Below are 15,780 nucleotides of genomic sequence, written 5' to 3' on the forward strand. Positions count from 1 at the left end.
CTCTCGGGCCACCTCTGTTTGATATTGGGGCCTGTTTTTTTTTTAGCTTGGGTTTTACGAGCCGGAGTTTTAGTTGGCGGGGTTTTAGGCGCCATAGTTTTTGGCACCGATTTTTTTGGGCGCCAATGTCTTAGGTGCCGGTGTTTTGGGCGCCGGTACTAATACTACAGGTGAATTGCCCTGTGAGAGAGTTATGACCGCATTAGCGGGAAGTTTCGCTGCTCTGTTATTTGTTATTTCGGGAGCTGTTGGTTTAGGTGTTAAATTTGGCAATATGGGTACCTTATTTTGTGGAGCTGGGTGACTGGGAAGAGTCTGTTTTTTGGCTTTATTTCCCCCCGTTTTTTGTTCTCCCGGGACTTGCATTGGTTTTATGTATTTCGCAAGATTGGATAACTGGTTCTCTATGTGCACCAGTCTTGCTTCTACTGGCTCAAGTAAAGATTTCAATATGTCCTTGATGTTACTTAGAAGCTGTGAGTTATTACTAGCAGTCGTTTCGTTACTACAGGGTATAGGGATGGGGGATTCTAGGCTGATAAGATTGGAAGAGTCATGTACAGAGTGGTTTATGGTCGCAATGACTGGTATCTGGTCCGAACTGGGAAGTGCGTTCTCTATCATGCTAGCCATATCTCCGGTCTCTTTAGTGTTGGAACTTTTCTGGTAATTTTTTCTTTTGCTTATGGCACCCTCCCTCCTCCCTCTTGCTTGCCTTATGTCATCCGGTGTAATTTGGGGAGGAAGCTCTGGGGTCCTTTCTATATCGGAGCTTATCTGGGAGACTGACAGCTGGGAGACTGACAAATCCACATTGTTTGGTAGACTACGCCTACCCTCACAGAGAATCCCTTCCCCAAGATTACTGTGTATTACAGGGGATCTTGCATTCGCTAGATGACCCATGGAAGATCTCTTAGCGTGTTCTAGGTCCAAGGACACCCTACCTTCCATCAAGGTGATACTTTGATCGATAAATAAGTTAGCCTTGGTAATAAAATCATCCATGGGTCCTAATAGTTTGCCCCCGCCCCCTAATACCTTGGATTTACTTCCTCTAGTTAGTACCATTGTTCTATTTGGACCAGTGCGGGGAGGTTAATAGCTTGTTTAAGCATAAAGCGATAGAGCTAGGATTTTTGAGAGGTTGTGGGTGCAGGCTCAGTATAAAGACGGTACATACAATGTCCAGATGGATTTCTCAGGGGTGAAAATTTAGGGGGGTGGCCCGGTCCGGTCTCTCTCGTCCTCGAACGGCCTCAAACGGCCCGCCCTTTGCCCGGGCTTCGCCCCGGGCGCTCCCGCGCAGCGGGGATGATGCTTTCCCTAAATAGGGGTGGTAATGGGCGGGGGGCGTGGTGATCAGGGAGAGCAGCCCAGGTGTTGGTGATTGGGCTCGCAGGGACTCCTGGACAATGGAGTCCCTGCTTCCTAGATTGCAGCCCCGATCAGGCGACGCTCGTAGCAGGTGAGAGCAGCCCCTCCTCTTTGGCAACTCTTGCAAGGTCTAGTGCGCCGCAGGACCCGTGCAGCGGGTCCGGCGAGTTGCTTGCACAGATGAAGGGCGCTGAGGGCCATAAACACAACGAAGGCCGTCCGCACACAAGGAATCCTGCAGTGGCTATGGGTATCCCGTAGGTCAGCTCCAGGCGTCCACTTTTACATCCGTAGGCGGGGGGGCGTGGCGATCAGGGAGAGCAGCCCAGGTGTTGGTGATTGGGCTCGCAGGGACTCCTGGACAATGGAGTCCCTGCTTCCTAGCTCGCAGCCCCGATCAAGCGACGCTCGTAGCAGGTGAGAGCAGCCCCTCCTCTTTGGCAACTCTCGCAAGGTCTAGTGCGCTGCGGGACCCGCGCAGCGGGTCCGGCGAGTTGCTTGCACAGATGAAGGGCGCTGAGGGCCAGAAACACAACGAAGGCCGTCCGCACACAAGGAATCCTGCAGTGGCAATGGGTATCCCGTAGGTCAGCTCCAGGTGTCCACTTTTACATCCGTAGGTGGGGGGGCGTGGCGATCAGGGAGAGCAGCCCAGGTGTTGGTGATTGGGCTCGCAGTGACTCCTGGACAATGGAGTCCCTGCTTCCTAGCTCGCAGCCCCGATCAGGCGACGCTCGTAGCAGGTGAGAGCAGCCCCTCCTCTTTGGCAACTCTCGCAAGGTCTAGTGCGCAGCGGGTCCGGCGAGTTGCTTGCACAGATGAAGGGCGCTGAGGGCCAGAAACACAACGAAGGCCGTCCGCACACAAGGAATCCTGCAGTGGCAATGGGTATCCCATAGGTCAGCTCCAGGCGTCCACTTTTACATCCCTAGGCGGGGGGGGGCGTGGCGATCAGGGAGAGCAGCCCAGGTGTTGGTGATTGGGCTCGCAGTGACTCCTGGACAATGGAGTCCCTGCTTCCTAGCTCGCAGCCCCGATCAGGCAACGCTCGTAGCAGGTGAGAGCAGCCCCTCCTCTTTGGCAACTCTCGCAAGGTCTAGTGCGCTGCGGGACCGGCGCAGCGGGTCCGGCGAGTTGCTTGCACAGATGAAGGGCGCTGAGGGCCAGAAACACAACGAAGGCCGTCCGCACACAAGGAATCCTGCAGTGGCAATGGGTATCTTGGGGCGTGGTGGGCGGGTGGACGCTGAGGGCACACCGCTGTAGATGGCTAGTAAAAGGTTGAAGGGCAACTGCTAGAACCTTATTTACAGATTGTGTCACCAAGGCATCTAGGGCCTCCACAAGGTTCTCCTCAAGGAGAGTTTGGTAATTCACCATGTCGTAAGCATCATCAGCAAAAAACTGGTGCCCAGCCATGTTGAGTATGGCAAGTGAGGCACATAATGCTTTGTACAAGGCGAGTGAGGGAAGTAGTGCTGGTACAAACAGCTGAATGGAAGCAGACTCAGTTAATGGAAATCAAAAGGAGGCCGGCAAGGAGGCACGTTGGAGTGACATTAAGCTGCTCAGGTGAATACTCTAAATCATGTTTACACTTGTCCACACAGGCGTAGGGGAAGCGTTATTGAGGGCCCTCCATCGATTTTACAGTGCATGGAGGTGCAGGGACTCAACTTGAAGGCAGCGTGGCTCACTCTATCTAGTATGCCTAGGGTGTCCTCTAGCGCAAGTAACGCGTTGGCAGCAAGCTGGAAAGGGGACAGATTTGTCCAAGGAACGATGCTCTGCTTCCCATCTCCTGGGCACCCACATTGGTGCGAGTTATGCGGCAAAAGCAGGAAATAACGGCCGTTTGAAGTAAACGCTGACCACGGAGCAGAATGGTGCCAGGCACGCACTGAATTATGAAATCATCCTCCACTGGCCCAAACACGCGAAATAGGTGCAAGAGTATGCTCATCCACATGAGCATTGCCCAAAATCTTTAGGAGCCCACGCTGGCCCAAGCAGTGACGGTGCAGACGCCGGCCGTTACATCAATGTGCTCACATTTATTTCCTGATGAAGACCCCAACATGAGGCCAGAATAACCCTTCTATATCCATAGGGGTCGAAACGTAGACCACACCAACCCAGCACACCATAGGATTAAATACAATGGATTTGTCTAGCCTATGTGTGATGTGATTAGGGAACATGTGTACTAGTTCAAGTGTAAAGGCCTACTGATTTTAATGTGATGCTACCAATGTCACACCACCTTTACCCAGTCCCTCACAAACCCGATCACATCCCTTCCTTCCTTCACTGAGAGCACTATCGCTGTGATGTTTTGAAAACTATGGTTATATACTTTAAAAAAAAATAGTTACTTTTGTGATGCAGCAATTCACAATGGACACGATTGTAAAAATAAATACAATCATATTTTGAATTATTGTAAGCTTTATTGTTCACTTTGTTTAACCCCTTCCATGCTCATGACGAGCTCAGCTCGTCATGCAGTACACTGGTCGTGTGCTTATGACGAGCTGACCTTGTCATGAACAATGGGTTTTTGCAATTTTCAGCACTCAGGGTAAAATCTGCACAGCAGTAAAGGTGTTAATAATGCATAATGTTACATAGATGTGGTGAACATTTTTTCATGTAAAAAGAGTTGAATATTTAGAAACAATTGCGAAAACTCTGACCACTTTTTCTGTACTGGACAGTTTACTTAAACATTAGAAACACTCACCCCCAGTCCAAAGATCTGGGTTAAATCTATTGTTCTTTTGCTCACCATGCCACCCCAATTTGGACCCGGCCATATGCAAATCATACTTTTTTTTATCTGTTTTTATTTTATTAAATTTTGCGATGTTACTGTGGAAGGCCAAAGAGAGTACACAATAAGATACCTGGGTTTCTGCAGTACATATTACTAGGGCGGAGAGGGATCAGTGTCCAAGTTAGTCCTGCGTAGTTCAACAGTTGGAGACTCGCACAGCTCACCACGGGACACATTCCATTTGGACCATTTATGGTCCCACTTTTTGGGGCAGCCCCTATGTTTAAAGACCTCCTTTTCCGCAATCATCGCAGTGTCCATGTCATTGGCCAATTTTTTATATGAAGGTGTATCCCCGGTCCCCCACAGTTGAGCAAAATTCCTCTTGGCAAGGACAAACCCCAGTGATGCCCATGTGCACTAAGTGTGTCTTAGATCTGTGGCTGCCCACTCATTTAACAAAATGCAGATCATACTTCATGCTGCTCCTCATGGGAACAGTCCAGCCCAAACTGCCAGGCCGGGTCCTCCCTGACAGTAAACAAGCATCCTGGGACTGGTTTCAGGGTATCACCCCTCATTAGCCAGGCTAGCTTGTATCTAGTGGTGCCTTCAAAATTACATCATCAGTTTCAACATGAGATGAACTGTCATCAACATCCATAGATGAGAGAGAGAGGAAATCCGCCACCACAGTTTTTGAACCTGGCATATACTTAACATTGTAATTGTACCCTTCCAACCCCAAGATCCACCTTGCTATCCTGGGTGTGGTCTTTTCAGACCCCTTAGTTGTGAATGCATACATGAGAGGTTTATGGTCAGTTTTCACAGTGAAGGGAATATCCCATAAAAAGAAGCGGAAGTGTGTGATGGCCCATGCACATGCAAGCGCTTCTTTTTTGACTACAGAGTAATATGCTTCTGCTCCTTTAAGGGCGCGAGAAGCAAACGCAACGACTTGTTCTTTGCAGTTGACGATCTGGGTGAGACTGGCACCCAATCCTTTATTACTCACATCAGTGTACAGGACCGTGGACTTGGTGGGGTCAAATCTGACCAACGATGGGGCTGAGGCAATGCTCTCCTTCACTGTGAAGAATGCCGCTTGGCAGTCATCGCTCAACATAAAAGGGGTCCTTGCTTTGAGTAAAGCCCTTAGTGGTTCTACAATACTTGCGTAATTTCTGACAAACTTAGCATAGTATTCTGACAACCCCAAGAGCGACTTTAAGTCCTCCATACACCCAGGAGCAGCTGTCCCCTGAATGGCTTCTACTAGGTCCATCTTTGGTTTAATTCCATCTTGGGAATTGGTATGGCCTAAGTACTCAACAGACCCTACCCCAATGCGACACTTTTCCCTCTTTAAGGTCAAGCCCGCCGCTTCCAGTTTGGTCAGTACCACCCTCAAAATGGTATTATGTTCTTTCAGGTCTTTACCGTAAAAGAGGATGTCATTCTCGAAACACATGGAGCACTGGATGTCCTTTAGTACATGTTGCATGATCCTTTGGAAAGCAGCGGCTGCTGAAGCCAACCCAAAGGGCATGCGCTTGTGCTGGAACGCTCCCAGCAGGGTAATGAAGGAGGTTAAGTGGCGCGAGTCGGGGTGTAGCTCTACCTGGTGGTAGGCAGACGAGAGGTCTAGCACACTAAAACAGCTTGTGTCTTTGATTAGGTGAGGACCTCGTGAATGAGTGGCAAGGGATGCCTATCCACCCATATATTACTGTTAAGGTCCCTCAGGTCCACACATAACCTGATCTCTTTGCTGGACGCCTTTGTCGTAAGGACAATAAGGGCCAATCACTACTGCGAGCTTTCTACGGGCTCAATGACCCCTTGTGACAGGAGTTTATAGGGCTCGACAAATCCTAAAAATGGTACTAGTCCTGCAGGTCTAGTACCATGGAAAATCCCCTCGACCTGACTGCAACCCACCTGACCTCCGTCTCTGAAAACGGAGCAAAAGTGACAAGATAACAAGATTTAAAGGCATCTTTATTGCTCATTCCCTCTGTGAGCAATAAAAATGCCTTTAAATCGTGTCATCTTGTCACTTTTGCTCCGTTTGCAAAGACAGAGGTCAAACGTTAGTTGGATTTCCTACTCGCCAGAAAGGGCGAGTAGGACCTTAAAATAGCTCGTCCTCATCCATTCTCCCTCGCAAATGCGAGCGGGCGAGTGGATTTGTCGAGCCCTGGTTTATCTAATTCTGCTCGGAGGGGTGCTTGCATCATATGTGCTATGGGCCTAACCTTGTAGGCTACAGGTCTTGCATTTGCTTTAAGCTTGATAGAGTGTTAATAGTTCCTCAGTAGACCCAGTTTGTCCGTAAAAACCTCAGGAAAGTCACTGCAAACCTCTGTTTCCCCCAATGACGGGTCTACTAGGAGGACTTGGCCAGGGCTATTGGGGTCTAACTTGATGCCCAGTTCCCTCTGGTGTTTCTACCCCAACAGGTTGGATCCCTTTTGTGTAACGTAGATTTTACCCACCGTACTCCTCCCCTTGAACCCTATGTTCATGGTTGTCATGCCTATCAAGGGTATGGGGTCACCATTGTAACCCCTGGATGTATGTCTGGGGGTTGCCTGCCCTGTTGCCATGTGGGGAACAACTTAGTAAAGGCCTTAGCTTCCACTAGTGTATAGGGTGAGCATGAATCAGCGAAGACCGTCACCTCTCTTTTGTCCAAGGTGATAGTGCAAGACGGAAAGTCATTCGTCTTTTCACTGTCTTTTAGTTGGAAAACTAGTTTATTATCTTGAGGAGGTTCTTGCTCTATGGCCAAAACCGATTTGGGTTGGTGATCCTTACACATCCTGGCCTAATGACCTCTTCTTCCCAAATTATGACAGGCAACGGATCTGGCTTGACACCCTGTAAAATTAGCTAGATGTGTAGGGCTACCGCACCTATAACATTTGAGTTTGGTGCCTGTAGGGAAAACACTGGGACGTTTGTTCTTGCTTTCCTTAGTGAGTTCCTGTTTGCTTATGGCATTCACTTCTGCATTTTTATCTCCGTCCCCTTTCATTGCTGCCATACAATCAGCAGTGTGCTCAATCCCTACCGCTATGTCTATAGCTTGTTTGAGGTCAGGATTAGCTACTAGTAGCCTTTCTTGTAACTTGGTGTTGTTGGTGCATCTTACCAATTGATCTCTAGTGAGTGAGTCTTGAAGGGTCTCGAATTTGCATGTGTTAGCTAAACCTTTAAGGGCAGCAATTTACATTTTGACTTTCTCATTCTTCCTCTGTACCCTTGAAAAGAATGTGTGCCTTTCCAACACCACATTTATAGTTTTACCAAACTGTTTTTCAAGTCTACTAACAGCCGCTAGACACACATTCTCATCATCATCACTATCCTCCTCTGCTTCTGCTGAGATATTGTCATATGTTTTACGCCCTTCAATTCTTAGGTTATGAAGTAAAGTATGTAACTTTCGTAAGGCTGAAAACATTTCCCCTCCTATTGCTATCAAGTAGGATTCCAGCAGCCCAAACCATTGCTTCCACTGTAGCTTTGGTTCTCCCACTTTGTTTAGGAACGGGTTTGGTTGCGACATGTTAGTGTCTGTCATGTCACAAAGGATGCTTAGTGAACCCCCCACCACCCAACTGCCAGCTAAGGGTAGGTGCTCTCCCTCGTTGAAGTGTGCTCCCACCAAGATAAGGAAATGTGTGGGCAATAGAGCTTGGGTAGTGTCAAATGTGTAAGTCCTTCCGCTGTGCCTGTCAGCGTGACAAAATAGTGACAGGCGTGGTGCGGTACATCAACTTCCTTTTAAGCTGTGCCTGTCAGCGTTGATAAGTGGGACAGGCTGAGAGTTCACCCAATCACTAGTCCACTGTGCCTGCAAGCGTTTGGAGACAACACATGGTGCAAAGTGTGCTTGAAACAAAAAACGGGAGAAGAATCACGAGCTACAGTATCTGGTTCACTGTGCCTGTCAGCGTTGAGGGTTCACATAGGTGCAAAGAGTGCTTGACAAAACGGGAGTAGAGTCACAACTACTGAGGAAGGAATGGGTTAACTCCGATCTCCTCACGGCATGAAGGACGCCTCTAGACAAGGCCCGCCTGTTGCTCCGCCTCTTGAAGGCAGCGCACAGACGCGGAAGCTGGAAAACCGAGGCAAGGACTGAGGAGACGATTCCCCGACCAGCGTATCCTCTGTGATTCCCCAATCTACTGCACACTTCCGAACAGCCCAGAATCCACAAAGATGCTGCGCTGACTCCACAGCGGTACAAAAGGGGGTGGTGATGGACGGAGCATCTGAACCAATCAAACACTCACACCCAGTCAACAGATCTGGGTTTAATCCATCACCGTTCTGTAGCCCACTCTGCCACCCCAGTTCAGACATGGCCATATGCAAATCAGTCTGACCCTGTGCCTCATGGGAACAGTCCAGCCCGAAATGCCAAGCCATGCCTTCCCTGGACCGGAAACAAGCTTCCGAGGACCGGTTTCTGGCATTTCAGCAGTCTTCAGCCCGGCTTGCTTGAATCCAGTGGCTGACTCCACAGGCATCTCTTCAGTGCCTCTGGACTTAACTGGAATGGCCGTACCTCTTGCGTATCCACTTCAACTCCCAACAGAACGGGAAGAGTGTGTACGCAATGATGATGAAATGAAGATCCTTAAAGGCTTTATTGTCAAAGGGTGGCCCAATGAGAAATGTAAAGTCGCCACTTTATTGAGCTGGTTGTGGGATGTAAAACTGGAACTAAACATCCAAGAGGAGACGGTTTTCAGGGGAGAAAAAATTGTTCCACCCGTAGCACTTGGACAGAAAATTATGGACCTAGCCCATATTGGTCACCTGGGGCACAGTCTCACAAAAAATAAAATAAGATTGGACTGCTGGTGGCCAGGGATGGATACCATGGCGGAGAGAACTGTGAGGGACTGTCTTGAATGTAGCCGTTCAGACAAAATACAACAGACGAGGAAACCTCCCCTGTCATCGTGCCAGCTAAACCATGGTCCAAATTAGCTCCAGACATTATCGGTCCCCTCAATCTTAAATCCTTGAAGAAATGTTTCTTATTAGTCATGGTGGACTACCACACCAGGGGGGTCATCTACAAGTGCGTGCACCAGATTGACACAAAAGTAATGATAACATTCCTGAGGGACGTTTTCTTTGAGGTGGGAACCCTGGATACTTTGGTAACCGATAATGAGGTACAGTTTACTTCAGAGAACATGTCTGAATTCCTCTCTGAAATGGGTATCTCCCACCACAATACGGCCCTATATTGTCCCCGGGCCAACGGATTAGTAGAACGCATGAATCGTATGGTAAAAGAATGCCTACAGCATGCTGAGATATTAGGCATCTCGGCAGAGGGCACCTTGCAAGACACACTTTGGTCCTATTGTACAACCCCTAACCTGGTCACAGGAGTGTCCCCCTTCAGTTCACTTAAGGGTAGGGTTCCCAAAACCAGACTCTCCCCTTCCCTAAGAAGACAGTACACCTATGATGTGAATCGTGACGAGATCAGGGAACGTGTTGCCAGTCATCAAGCCAAGTACAAGGTCAGATATGATGCAACTAAACATGTGAAGTCACACATGGTCAAAGAAGGGGATTGGGTCTGTGTAGATCTTCCTAAACATTGCAGGGGCGAGGCCACAAGATTCTCAGAACCCATGAGAGTAATCAAAGTGAGAAATGTAGTTACTCTTACCAATGGCCAAACTTGGAGCATGGACAGAATTGTCCCTCACAGGGATGCACCTTTTCCCCAGGTCAGCGCTCCTATGGGGGGAAATGCCGATGTAGCTCATAGAAGATCATTAAGACCTACGACTGCACCTAGGTGGGCAAGAGATTATTGTTTCACATAGTTCCTCAATTGTTGGTACTGCAATGGAATAAGGTTGGAGTTCCTCGTGACTTCTGCATGTATTACTGTTGTATCCTGAAAATAGCCTTGTTTTCACCTAGTACCCCTTCCCACCCCCTGTCCCCCTTTCCTTTCCCTACGTAAGAAGATGTGTTGTAATCCACACTTGGTACACAAATTGTCATGGGTTCACGAGCACTGCTTCAACGTCATTCCCGTGCGCAGCTTAACCGCAATATAGTAACTGTTCCACTAAACTCAAATGCAATGAAAAGAAGAACATATTTCTTTAAAACCCCCAATCGAGGGGGCCAAAATCCCACGTAGAGTTCAGATTCCTGAGGATTGCTCGTAGTAATGCTGTGTAGACAATCCAAAATGAAAAAAGAAATAAATCCAAAAGGTTCCTACCGGCAGTGGGTCCAGGGGTTGATAACCACCATCTTGTAACCAAAATATTCTAGTGTTTGCTTTTCCTATCAATGATCCTGGAAACTTATAGAATGTAATAATCTTATTATCAACCCCTTCTGCATACAGTAACCGGCATCAGCTCCCAACAGCATCTGCCCTTACCATTCCATACACCCCTACTTATACTGAGAACATGGAATATACAACAATTTATACAAATACTCTGTGCACTACGCAACCATCCCTGACAAGTACCACGCATCAGGAGATATACTAACGTATATGTCATCCTCTCTTTTCATGCATCCGGCCCTGACCCATCCAGCCTGCTTTTCCTCAGGAATCTCCTTTTGCAACCATTTTACATCCTCCCAAGTATCCACAGTGTGAATAACAGATTCAGATCGGTCTCCTCAACTCCCCATTGAAAGTACAGGCAATTTGAGCACAATATCGTGCAACTTTGTCGGAATATCTGTTTCCGATGGTAACAACGTAGTGTTGCTTACAATGAGCCAGACACCTGACCACAGTCACCTCTTGAGACAATTGAAGAGCCTCTAACAATGTTCTCACCACCTCCCCGTTCCTGCTGGGTGGGTGCGGGAGGGATGGGCGGAAAAAGAAACAAAAAGGCTGGATATGTTTCTTAATGATGGTGTATTTTATTTTTGAGACAGTTATTAGGATAGTTGTTTCGAGGTTGATACTAAAAAAAATTAGTCCTTCCAACTTCTTCTTTCATCTTTCACTTTCAGAGTGTCTAGTTCATTCAGGATGGTGCCAACTGATGGCGTGACTTCCGTAACTCTCCTGAGTTGTGGTAACTTGTGCGCGTCCTCCGTGGGTGACTACCACTCCTCACTCCATTCTTCAGTGGTGTCTTCAGCTTCAGCGTTGTCTGCAGACCTCGGTTCGGCATGGTCTTCTTTAGTCCGGCTAAGTAGGAATTCTTGGCGTTCTTCGTCCACGCCGACAGTCTTCTCGTGCTCCGCGTCTTACGGGTTCTTCTCTCCTTCGTCGGACTTCCTACCCTTTTCGTACCAGTTGGTTTCCTTTTCTCCTCTTTCTAGGGTTCTTGATTGTGTCTCTGCCCTTTCAGCTCCGCCTTCTGCCTGCGTGGGATAAGGACAGCCCTTTTTAGGTTTTGTAACTCTTGTTGTTTTTTTTTGTTTGTTCGTTCCAGATTCCTAAGGCTTGGCTCGACCGAGCTGGAAGAGACGGTGCTGATGAATGAAGAGGTAAGAAGGAGGGGAGCTCTCATCGGGGTCTCCTTGTCCTCCCTCACTGTGAGCCAGAAGAGGTCATAAACCCTCTCTGAGACCACAACTGTCTGAAGTCATGCACCACACGGAAGCCATACTGGCTATCTGTAAAGATGGGCACCCTCAATTGGTCTGAAACGCAACATGCGTGTGTCAAGGCTATCAGTTGTGCCACTTGTGCAGAGAATACTCCTTGCAAACAGGAAGCCTCCACCACCCCCGTGACCGTACAGATAGCATAAGCAGCCCTCAGATTCCCACCGAGGTCCCTCAAGCATGAACCATCTACAAATTGGGTTTGGTAAGTTTCCAATAGTGGTTCATCAACGATATCAGGACGGGGCTAGGTGTGTAACTCCGTAACATCAAGACATTCATGCTCTCATCGATCATACCCTCCCTCGTTCTCTTGCAATGGCATCAAAGTGGCTGGTTTCAGAGTAGAACAGCGCTTTAGAGTGACTTTCTCAACAGCCAGTATAACCTGCTCATAGTGAGTAAGTCTACTGTATGTGAGATGCTGTATGTGTCTTCTAGTACGCAGCAACAGTAGCCCGCCATCCCCAGGAACATCCTCACCTCTTTCTGAGTACATGGTGGGTTCATTTGCATGATTGCCGATATCCTTTCTTGTAACACCTTTCTGACACCTCTTGCAATCTTGTGCTTTAGATATAGGACTTCCTTCAAACAGTATTGTAGCTTATTTGAGGACACTTTATGTCCATTCTCAGCCAGGTGGTTCAACAAGGCAATGGCATTGGTGCGAAACTCATCCTGAGTATTCGACACAGCCAGCAGATTGTCAATGTTCTGTATCAAGACAGAGTTGCAGAGCATGACTAAAGATTCGAGATTTTCCTTTAAGATTTGGGCGGAGCTAAAAGGACTTTTGGTATACCCTTGTGGAATAAAACACCACGATATGACGCGGTCTTCTAGCTTAAAGGCAAACAAAAATTGGCTAGATTCCTGCAGTGGGACCGAAAGAATGCCTACAAGAGGTCAATACCAGTAAACCATTTGACTTCACAGGGGATGTGAGACCGTATTACAGATGGATTCGGTAATACGGTACAACACTGGACCACTATATTATTGATTTTGAAGAGTACTTGCCGTTGCGCTTCTATAAACCCAAAATGGGAGAGTTGCATGGGCTCCCCAGAATCTCCTTTAAAATCCTGTGCTCAATCATGGATTCAATAACAGGCGTGATTCCAGCAATTATCTCCGAAGTCAGATTGTATGGTGGAGTTCGAGGATATTCCGCATCCGACTTGATCTGTATGCAGACAGGCTCAACCCCTTTAATGAGTCCAATGTCTTTTCCTGAGAAATCCCAAACATCTTTCGCTACTGTTGCCTTGTGATCTACAGGCAAATCTTCTACTGTTAGCAAAGAGAATAACAAATCACCCTCCTTCTGATTCACCAATTTGAATGCTATCTTTAGCTTGGATCTCAATGCCCATTGGAGTACAGTATCTGGTACAATTAAGTTTACACAGCAAGTCTCGTCCTAACAGACTTACAGGACTCGAATCACACACTACAAACTGGTGACTGTCTTCGAAGGTCTCTATCCTCACAGGATAATATTGGCTACACCTACAACTTGGATTGTTTTTCCTAAGGGGTAGGTTGGGGGCCTCTGCTGTTCTCACAGTAGAGCGGGTAGCTTCAGTGTCAACCAAAAAGGTAACAATATGACCATCCACATCTGTATCGACATAGGGTCTACTCTGGTCTACCTCCAAGACTGCTTCAAGTGTACAGTCTTCCTCCCCTCTCAGGCAGAGTCCTAAGGACTAAGTTGCGCCTGGGTCATCAAAGGCCTTGAACATAGGTGTGACGGGGTGGGGCGTTCTCGTGAGGGACTGGAGCAGATACGAGAATGGTGGTCAGTAGCCCCCCTCTTACCGGCTTCTGTCCCCTCTCAACAGCGGCCCGATCAGTATGGCATGGAGGAATGGATACCGGAGAAACAACCTCTATGGGACCATGAGGAAGGAAACGGACACGGTTCCTTTAAATGGGACGAGACGCTTTCCCTGACGGACGTCATCGCGCCAAGCACGTTAAAAGAAGGAGGAACCAGGAAGAAGACGGACGGCGTTTCCCAGGAGAACGAAGGAGGCGAATGAGAGTGGAGGAAAGGAGAGAATCCGAAGACCCAGGACGAAGAAGACGAGACGTGCCAGGTGTGGACCCCCACCAACGTCCGCGACAAGCCAGAATGCCAACGGTCCCACGAGCCGCCCTGCCACGTTCCCACGGGAGGAGCGTGGCTTGAACAGGTACGGGGCAGGGTAGCGGGTTGGGTGGGACGTCGCAACCAGCCTGCCACGTAAAACCCGCATGTATGTACATAGTTGTAGAATCCTGTACAGTCTAAAAACCCCTACCCTCTTCACGAGCACCTGAGCACTCTTGCCGCCTTTGTGTGAGCACTCGAGCACTCGGTTTCCTTCACTCCCGGCCCTCGAATACTCATACTCAGACTCCGGACAACCGTCCTAATCCCTGTGTTTCTTTTCTTTGATTGGTTCCGGTTTGGCACCTCATTACGGAGGGAGATCCTTGAACCACGGAGGGCCCCTCATCCCTTCTGTACTGCCTACAGCCTGGATCCCCTACGCAACACCATGGTGGACCCGGCGGCCTTCGCCCGAGAGAGGCTCACCAGTAGAAGGAGAAAAGTGCTTATGAAAATAAAGCCTTCACTAAAATCCCTCACTAAGGTGTCTGACTCCGTTACTCCTGCCCCGCAACAACTGGTGTCAGAAGTGGGATTTCCACCTCAGTCCGTCTGTAGCAGCGAGATGGACGCCCTCATCAGCACATCATAAAGGGGCAAGAGAAATTAGAATGGGCAGTAGAACGACAACTCACCTCTGCCCAGGCAGACAGGGAGATGTTCCAAAACACTATTTCTGCACAGATTGAAAGCCTTCAGAAAGCCGTACCCGTCCCAAACGTGTCGGTACCAGTAGAAGGCAGAGTTCATGTCCCAAACCCTTCTGGAATTGCCTTACAGAAATTTGTACACGGGGAAGACCCTGACGCATTCCTATTGAATTTTGAGCGGGCCGCTAGAGCGTTAGGTTGGCCAGAGGAGAAATGGCCCTTCTTCTTAGCCCCGTTACTGACAGGCGAAGCGCAGTTCGCCTATCAGGTGGCCAACCCCATGGGAAACACCCCATATCACATCATTAAGGCGGTGGTCCTAGACCATCTAGGACTGGACGCAGAAGCCTACAGAGTCTGTTTTCGGAAAGAACGGGGGACCCCTGGTGAAAACCCCAAAACCCTGTTTTTTAGACTAAAAATGGCCGCAGATAAACGGTTAAAGCCCGAAACCAACACCAAGGAACAAATAATGGCCAAAATCTACCTCGAGCAATTCATGGAGGCGCTCCCATATGCCTCTCAGAGGTGGTTGAGGCAGCATCCTGGACTCACCATAGAACAGGCCATAGAGATGGCAGCTAACTACGCCAGGACTCAACCACGTACCCTGGTATGGGACCATGAAAAGAACAGTAAAGGACTTCCTCCCGCCAAAGTGGAAAAGAAACCAAAACCTGGGTTGGAACACCTACGACCCAGACAGTTCAGGATGGACTCACCGATGATGCGTGGACCCCAATGCTTTGAGTGTGGCGAATGGGGCCACATTGCACGCCTATGTCCCCGAAAGCGACCAACGAAAGAGCCTATGGAAGTGGGGTATCTTCCCAAGACAGTTCTGTACTCCGCAGAGATGGGAGCGTCCTTTTATGTTAGTGTGAGGATGAATGGGTACTCGGTAAAAGCCCTTCTAGATTCAAGGTGCAGGCAATCAGTGGTCCAAGAACGCTTTGTTCTCCCCAACCAATTTGTCCCAGGGGCGGTGGTACACATACGCTGCGTACACGGGGATGTCAAACCCTATCCCCTTGCACAGGTAACCATAAGACCTACAGACAAAGAACCATGTACAGTAAAAGTAGGGGTGGTAGATTCCCTTCCGGAAGACCTACACCGGGGGGTGGATAACCCGGAGTTTCTCTCCCTATTTCAGAATACCCTCA

This window comes from Lissotriton helveticus, chromosome 10 (assembly GCF_964261635.1).
Source record: "Lissotriton helveticus chromosome 10, aLisHel1.1, whole genome shotgun sequence".
NCBI classification, from domain to species: domain Eukaryota; kingdom Metazoa; phylum Chordata; class Amphibia; order Caudata; family Salamandridae; genus Lissotriton; species Lissotriton helveticus.